This window comes from Acinonyx jubatus, chromosome B2, assembly GCF_027475565.1.
Source record: "Acinonyx jubatus isolate Ajub_Pintada_27869175 chromosome B2, VMU_Ajub_asm_v1.0, whole genome shotgun sequence".
NCBI classification, from domain to species: domain Eukaryota; kingdom Metazoa; phylum Chordata; class Mammalia; order Carnivora; family Felidae; genus Acinonyx; species Acinonyx jubatus.
Window position 1 is genome coordinate 122532311 of NC_069385.1, and position 9032 is coordinate 122541342.

General features: G+C 38.8%; 1 long non-coding RNA gene across 1 annotated transcript; it reads right to left on the reverse strand.

Moving 5' to 3' along the window:
- Positions 1 to 882: 882 nt before the first annotated feature.
- LOC128315667 (uncharacterized) lies at positions 883 to 7947 on the reverse strand. Its single transcript, XR_008298676.1, has 2 exons — positions 1414 to 7947; positions 883 to 1324 (listed from the first exon to the last, which is right to left on the reverse strand). It is a non-coding gene; the product is annotated as an uncharacterized LOC128315667 (long non-coding RNA).
- Positions 7948 to 9032: the final 1085 nt, after the last annotated feature.

The window sequence follows — 9032 nt, forward strand, 5'->3', positions numbered from 1 at the left end:
ACTATTGATTAGTTCTTTTATGTTTGTTATTAACTGTTTTATATGTTTGGGTGCTTTCATATTGGGTCCATAAATATTTATAATTATTATATCTTCTTATTGGATTGTCCCCTTTATTATTAGTGTACTTGTCTCTCGATATAATCTTTGTTATAAAGTTTATTTTGTCTGTTATGAGTATTGCTACTCCAGCTTTCTTTTGACATCCATTTGCATGATAAATATTTCTCCATTCCCTCACTTTCAGTCTGTAGGTGTCTTTAGATCTGAAATGTGCCTCTTGTAGGCAGCATATAGATGGGTCTTGTTTTTTAATTCACTCTGTCACCCTATGTCTTTTTATTAAAGCATTTAGTCCACTCACATTCAAAGTAATTACTGATAGATATGTATTTATTGTCGTTACTTATTTTGTGGTGGTTTTTTTTTTTTTATTGTTTTTAATGTTGGAACACCTGGGTGGCTCAGTCGGTTAAGCGTCCGACTTCGGCTCAGGTCATGATCTCACAGTTTGTGAGTTCGAGCCCTGCATCAGTCTCTGTGCTGACGGCTCAGAGCCTGGAGCTTACTTCAGATTCTGTGCCTCCCCCTCTCTCTACCCCTCCCCTGCTCATGCTCTGTGTCTCTCTGTCTCTCAATAATAAATAAGCATTAAAATTTTTTAATTTTTTTTTAGTGTTTATTTTTGAGAGACAGAGAGAGAGACAGAGCACGAGCTGAGGAGGAGCAGAGAGAGGGAGACACAAAATCAGACGCAGGATCCAGGCTCTGAGTTGTCAGTACAGAGGCCAAAGTGGAGCTCGAACCTATGGACCGTGAGATCATGACCTGAACTGAAGTCGGATGCTCAGCCGACTGACCACCCAGGTGCCCCAGTGGTGGTTTTTCTTTTCTTTTTCTTTTTCTTTTTTTGTTTATTTATTTTTGAGAGACAGAAAGAGAAAGAGCAAGAGTAGAGGAAGGGGCAGAGACAGAGGGAGACACAGAATCTGAAGCAGACTCTAGGCTCTGAGCTGTCAGCACAAAGCCTGATGCAGGACTCAAATCCATGAACTGCAAAATCATGACCTGAGCCAAAGTTGGACGCTTGACTGAGCCACCCAGGCACCCCTATGGTGGTTTTTATACTTTTTCTCTAATCCTTTCTCTTGCACTCTTTTATGGTTTGTTGGCTTTATTTAGAGATACACCTAGATTCCTTTCTCTTTATTCTTTGCATATCTATTACTCTTTTCTTGTGTGTCGTTACCATTAAGATTATATGTAATATCTTCTCCGTATACCAGAAGTTGATGGTTGCTTAATTTTAAAACCATTCTTTACTCTTTCCCCCAACCCACAATTTAGGTATATGGAGTCATATTTTATATACTTTTATTTTGTGAATCCCTCAACTGATTTTTACAGAATTACTTATTTTTACTGGTTTTGTCTTCCAACTTCTTATATACTCTCACTTGTGGTCTTTCCTTTGTACTTAGAGTCCCCTTTAACATTTCTTGCAGGGCTGGTTTAGTGGTCATGAACTTTAGTTTTTGTTTGTCTGAAGTTTCCCTTGTATGTAACCATCATTTTTTCTCTTCCTGCTTAAAAATTTTTCTCTTTGTCATTACTATTTACCATTTTAATTAGTATGTGTCTTGAGGTAGACTTCCTTGGCTTGACTTTGTTAGGGGATCTCCATCCCTCCTGGATTTGGATATCTGTTTCCTTCTCCAGATTATGGAACTTTTCAGCTATTATTTTTTCAAATAAATTTTCTGCCCTCTTTTTTCTCTCTTCTTCTGGGATCCCTATAATGCAAATATTGTTATGGTTGATGGAGTCACTAAGTTCCCTAAGTCTATTCTCACTTTACATAATTATTTTTTCTCTCATTTGCTTAGCTTAATTGCTTTCCATTACTCTGTCTTCTAGGTCATTAATTCATTCCTCTGCTTCCTCTTGCCTGCTATTTATTCCATCAAATGTATTTTTTTATTTCATTTATTATGTTCTTTATCTCTGATTGGTTCTTTTTTATCTCCTTGTTAAAGGTCTCACTGATGTCCTCACTCTTTTCTCAAGTTCAGTGACTGTCTTTAAGATCATTACTTTAAATTCTTTATCTGGCATATCACTTATACCCATTTTGCTTAGGTCTCTTGCTATGGTTTTGTCTTGTTCTTTCATTTGGGACATATTCTTCTGTCTCCTCATTTTTTCTGCTGTGTCTGTTTCTGAGTGTTAGGAAAGTCAACTATGTCTTTTCTTGAAGGTAATGGCTTTATGAATAAGAGGTCCTATAATGCAGTGTAGTCTTCCTTTTTCCCCAGGACCTGGCAATTCAGGGAGTGTCTCCCATGTATGTTGTGTGTGCCCTGCTGTTCAGTCCTGGCTGCTTTTTCATTAAGTAAAGTTGTCTGCAGAGGCTCTCTTTGCCCATTGTGGGCAGTGTTTGGTGCCAGACAGGGGTGAGACATGTCTTAACAAGGTTGTGCTGGTCCCCTTGGAGATAATACCTGTTGTGCCACAGCATCACTAGAACTGGGATCCCACAAAATACATGGGTCAGGAGATAAGGTATTGGTGGGGTTTGTGCAGGCCTTCTGTAGTATGGGGCTCACAGCAACAGGACTAAGACTAATGTGACTGGGAAGGGCGGATCTGCTGAAGCACGGGTCAGGTGGGGCTAGGTATAAGCAAGTTATGTAGCGCATGTGGGTGCCTTGCAGGTGGTTCTGTGTTTATGCTGAGAGGCAGGAGAGAGAAGTGGTTCCTGTCAACTCCTTTACTCCTGGAGGGGTTTCCCCACCATTCATGCCTCTCCAGGCCATGCTCTGAGATGAGTAAATAACTCTCCTTTCTGTCTTCCCTTTGTGTTTTTCAAACTACTGCTTCCACACTATATTCCCACTAACTTTTTTGTTGTCTCTTTAAGTGTGGGAACTCCACTTGTAAAGCCCTTAGAGCTTTCCCAGAGTGAAGCTCAGCAATTTTTAAATTCTAGGCTTTAAGCCCCACTGGTTATAAGAACTGACGAGATTTAGTCCCTCTCACTTTCAAAACCAATGTTATGGAGATTTGTCTTCCCTGTGTGGGCTCCCTGATGTGATAGTCTATTTTTCACCCTTCTGTGCCCCCAATTCCCTCTCCACTGTGGACTGCCAAGGTCCATTTCACTCTCAAACCACATCTTCATCATTTCTACCTTCTTTTATTTGGCCTCTTCTCTACCTTTTGTTGTGATGTTGTTCTGCCAATCTTTTGTTGTTTACAGGGGTATTTATGCTGATGTATGTGCTCTCTAGTTGTATACATTGGTTGAGGTGAGCTTTTTTTATGCCTGAGGAATATTCCATTTTGTGTGTGTGGACATATGTGATAAATATAGCACATCTTTTTTTATCCATTCATCAGTTGATGGGCGCTGGGGCTGTTTCCATAACTTAGCTATTGTAGATAATGCTGCTATAAACACTGTGGTACATGTATCCCTTTGAATTTGTATTTTTGTATTCTTTGGGTAAATATCTAGTAGTTCACACTACCTTTTGCTGGATCAAAAGGTAGTTCTATTTTTAACTTTTTGATCAACCTCCATATTATTTTCTACAGTGGCTGCATCAGTTTGCATTCCCACCAACAGTGCAAGACTCCTGTTTTTCCACATCTGTGCCAATACCTGTTGTTTCTTGTGTTGTTGATTTTAGTGATCCTTACAGGTGTAAGGTGACATCTCATTGTGGTTTTTATTTGTATTTCCCTGATGAGTGATGTTGAGCGTCTTTTCATGTGTCTGTTGGCCATCTGGATGTCTTCTTTGGAGAAATGTTTGTTCATGTATTCTGCCCATTTTTTAATTGGATTACTCATTTTTTTAATGTTAAGTTTTATAAGTTCTTTATATATCTTGGATTAAAACTAACCTTTTATCAGATATGTCATTTGCAAATATCTTCTCTCATTCTGTAGTTTGCCTTTAGTTTTGTTGATTATTTCCTTCATTGTGTGGAAGCTTTTTATTTTGATGAGGGAGTGTACCTCAACATAATAAAGGCCATATATGTACCCTTCACAGCTAATTTAATCCTCAATGGGGAAAAACTGAGAGATTTTCCCTTACAGTCAGGAACAAGACAAGATGTCCACTCTCACCATTGTTATTTAACATAGTACTGGAAGTCCTATGCTAGCTATAGCTAGCTAGCTATAGCAATAAGACAACAAAAAGAAATAAAAGTAATCCAAATTGGCAAGGTAGGAGCAAAATTTCCACTATTTGCAGATGATGTGATACTATATATAGAAAACCCAAAAGATTCCACCAAAAAAAACTGCTAGAACTGATACATGAATTCAATAAAGTACAGAAATCTGTTGCATTTCCATACACCAATAATGAAGCAGCAGAAACATAAATTAAGGAATCAATCCCATTTACAATTTTACCCAAAACAGTAAGATATCTAGGAATAAACTTAACGAAAGAGGTGAAGGACCTGTACTCTGAAAACTACAGAACATTGATGAGAGAAATTCAAGATGACAAAAAGAAATGGAAAGAAATTCCACGCTCATGGATTGGAAGAATATTGTTAAAATGTCTATCCTATCCAAAGAAATCTACATATTTAATGCAATCTCTACCAAAGAACTAACAGCATTTTTCACAGAGCTAGAACAAATAATTCTAAAGTTTGTATAGAACCACAAAAGACCCCCAATAGCCGAAGTAACCTTGAAAAAGAAAAGCAAAGCTGGAGGCATCACAATTCTGGACTTCAAGTTATGTTACAAAGCTGTGGTAATAAAAACAATATGGTACTGGGGCAAAAATGGGCCCATAGATCAATAGAACAAAATAGAATACTCAGAAGTGAACTCACAACTGTATGGCCAATTAATGTTTGACAAAGCAGGGAAGGATATTATCCAGTGGGGAGAAGACAGTCTCTTCAAGAAATGGTGTTGGGAAACCTGGACAGCAACATGCAAAAGAAAGAAAGTGGACCACTTTCTTACACCATACATGAAGATCAATCAAAATGGATTAAAGACCTAAATGTAAGACCTGAAATCGTAAAATTCCTGGAAGAGAACATGGGCAGTAACTTCTTTGACATTGGTTATAGCAACTTCTTTCTAGATATGTATCCTGAGGCAAGGGGGGAAAAAGCAAAAATAAACTATTGGGACTCCATGACTGACTTTGACTTCTCTCTACTGTGTTGTGTCTGACTCTTCCACTAGAGTCCCGGGTTCAGATTCTATCGTCCTTCCTCTGAACTTAGCTGACCCAAGTCTCTGTCTCACAGGACCCTGCTGTCCACTACTCAACAGGAGCTAAGAGTTGTGAAAGAATGAATGAGCTCTTTGATAAGACAGTTATATTGTAAGTATTACCTTCTGGAGATAATGCTTTAGACCAGAGACTCCAAGATTGAAGATGTCAGGCACCCTCTGAGGGCAGATAAAGCTGGCCTTTTAGGACAGCTCTCAAGTTGCAAAATTTTGGTAGCTTCCTTTTGACTAAGTATTGGAAAATCCCCTACCAGGTGGAATCCATCAATACTCTAAATTATTTGCCTAAATAAGTCAAAATACTAAGGCCACCAAAAAGAAAGATGTCTTGCAAGGTAAGAAACAAATCTCATGAAACAATATTTTAATCTTCTGGTAAGAAACTTCAATCCAAGGGCAGAGTGTGAAAAGGCACTGGGTGAGTTGATGACTAAAGTGTCTCCTTTATTTCAATGATCTTCTGTTCCTGTGAATAATTAGATTATCACAGATCCTGACTTCATGTTACGACCTGATTGAAATCCAAACCTAAACCTGTCCTGGAGCATATGATAAACCAGATGAGCCTGGAGCTCAGTTGTCACCACCTTTTCAAATGCAGACATCTTAATTAAAAAATTATAAGCTAGACTTTTGCCAAGGAGTCAAATAAAAACATCAAAAAAGTGTCTTTCTTTCAGTTAAAGGCAGTTTCAAAGTTGGGGGTTGGGGTGAAAAATAACTCAGAAAGAGACCTGGGATGAAGACTGACCAAAGGTGAAGCATGTCCCCTGCCAGGGAAACTTTACCATTTGGGGAAGAAATTGCACTATACATATGGCCATGTGTGAAAACAAGCCTCTTTCCTCCACTCCCAGAGATTGTCTCCAAAAACAGGCCTGTCCCAGCATGTGGGAAAAAACATATAAAGCATGTTGAGCTCAGATATGAATCTGAATGCTATGGAAAATAGCCAAAAAAGTGGCATCTTGTCAGCCACTGACAATACTTTAGATCCCTCTGTTCCTTTCAGATAAATGAGAACTAGAACTTAGCCTTGGCTCCCAGCAGAAAACAATTTAACACAGGGAGCATCTACATTCACATGGCAGTGTTCAAGATCCTAATAGATGCAGGAAAAAAAAAAGTCAGATTTGTTAGTAGCAGAGGTCATCTTGGGATGACAGAACTGACAAACATCAACCTGAAAGCCAAGAGAAAAACATTCTGACTCCAGTAACATACTGACAGTAACCTGATGGTCTCCAAACATGTGGGCATTTAAATATACAGATTTTTGTGAAATGTCTAATTAACAGCTAATGGTTGTCAGTGAAGGCTGGAATATTGAGAAGAGAAATGACTGTATTTAGTTTGTCTTGAGTGCTCTCAATTTTTACCTCCTCTATCTTTGCCTGTAGAATGACCAACCACATCTTGCAAACTTAAGTGAACCGAAGCAGAACCAGGGACAACGAGATGACATTTAATGAGGACTCACCCAAAACTCCCTTCACTTTGGTCCCCAGAATTGGGTCTTTTGAAAGATTCAGGCATATATGCTTCTCCACTTAGAATTAGCTTTTCCCTTGAGATATCAAAGATATTCCAGGATATTTCAGTCTATAAATAAACCTAGAGCACATATTCTTGAGCAGCAGTTGCACCAGAAGATTTAGGGGAAGATGGAATTAAATTTTTATTTGGTTTAAAAACAAGTCCAAGGTTTTTTTTATATATTAAAGTATGCTGACTTACAGGATTATACATAATTTGCAAGGAATTTTAATATAGAACATGAGATTTTAGTATATTTTACTTTGTGGTCAGTCCTGTGATGTGTCATCTCCACACCTCCTGTTGTACTGGTCCTATCTTTCCATTTAGGTCTAGAAGTCTGATATATATTGTTCTAGATGAATGGAGCAGCCCTGCTCCTGGTTAATTGCTCATTTTTCTTCACAAATCTCAGAGAAACCCATAAGAATCAAGCATCATTAACAATGACAAAACATGGATGGATAAGAAGTGTCCATCTTCATGGTTTGATCAATTTCCTACCACAAGGTTTCCCATTTATGGTATGGAGATGTCTCAATGGTAAATTAAATTAAAGATCAAGCAGACATGATTCTGGATGCTCACAGGTTGCCACACTTGATCATTGGTAGGATGTAGAGCAGATGGCAGAGAAATTCAGGGAGAGAATTGTTCTCCTGGGTGTTCCGTGGGCCAAATGGCAGCAGAACCAGCAGGCATAGCAAAGCAGAAACTGCCTGGGACTGCTTCCCAGGATGCCCAGCAGGTCAGACAACCTCTGGGGACTGGCCAAGGGCCAAGTATGACCCAGATCTGCCTCAGGTACTCCCACAGTTCTTCACTGCATACTCCTGTTGCCTTAGCCCTCAACCTTATCTGGGACTACATTCTAGACCCAGGAGGGCAGGAAGAAAGGTTTCCTCTTGCTTATGCCTTCTTTCCCTTTTTATCTATGTCCTCCTATTACTTCCTTTCTTGGTTTCTTCCCAAAATTGGTTTCTTTGGGTGTAAATTCAGAAACAAAAAATGGTATCATGTAACTATAAGAAATCAACATGTAAATAAATCTTCCATTTGGCTAAGGGAGAGGAAGATTGAAATGTTTGGTTTTCCCATTTTCCATTATCATGTGCACAAAAATGTGTGTGTGTGTGTGTGTGTGTGTGTGTGTGTGTATTCACTAATCTTTAATAGGCATTCAAGGAGCATCTACTCTGTGTAAGGTATGCATAAGGATGTGTGGTGTGAGTGAGTGTACATACATATTCAAAGATCACAGATTCCCTCTGTATGTCATGCCCTTCCCCACATATACACAGATAACTTCCTCATCTCCTTGAAGTGTGCTCAAATGTCAGTTTTTCCCAATTCCCACTGAACTCTTTCTTTTTCCATAACACTGTCAACTTTTTAATGTAGTATAAAATGCTCTGATTTAGTTTGTCTATTGTCTATTGTTTAATTCTCCTTACTGCAGTTCATATTTCATGAGGGTAGAGGTCTTTCTTTTGTTCACCAAAGCACTAGAACAGGGTCTAGTGCATTGTAGATGCTCAGAAAACTTATGTTGAAAAAAATCAGTTTCATATGTTACTTTCCCAAATATTATTTCTGTAAATGAAACCAAAGCAAAGAAAAACACTTGAAAAATCATGAGAGAAATCTTCTCTATATGTTGATGGGATGTATTTAATCCTTGTCCATGATAGTGACAATTGTACATCAGGAAGGCAGCAAGTGCCAAGGAGATGACACTAGAAATCAGGATTCCTGGGTTCCATTGTTGGTTCTCTGACTAACTACCTGGGGCAGAAGGCATGCTGGATGAGGTTTCACTTTCCTCATTTGTAAAATGACAGGATTGGAATAGGTCATCTCCAGGGTCCTTTCAGCCCTAACTTAATGTTGCTCCACACATTTCTGGAAATTTCAAGATCACCTGGATACCTCCTTATACTGGTGCAGAGATTGCAAATTCTTCTAACAGATGCTTGTCTGGGTGAACTTTCAGATCAATTAACCAGAACCATTACTGGTGAAAAACTGAGGCTGAGTGTTAAGAGCAGTTTCCAAGAAAATAACACACAACCAGTCTCCATATGCTGTGGAAGTCTGTGAATCCCCAGTGTTGCTTTCCAATGCCCAAAGCATGGGGACCCTCCAAAGAGGGTCAAGTAAGATCCTCCAGCTGAACAATTTCTCAATTCTATCTCCAGAGAATAAAAAGTCAC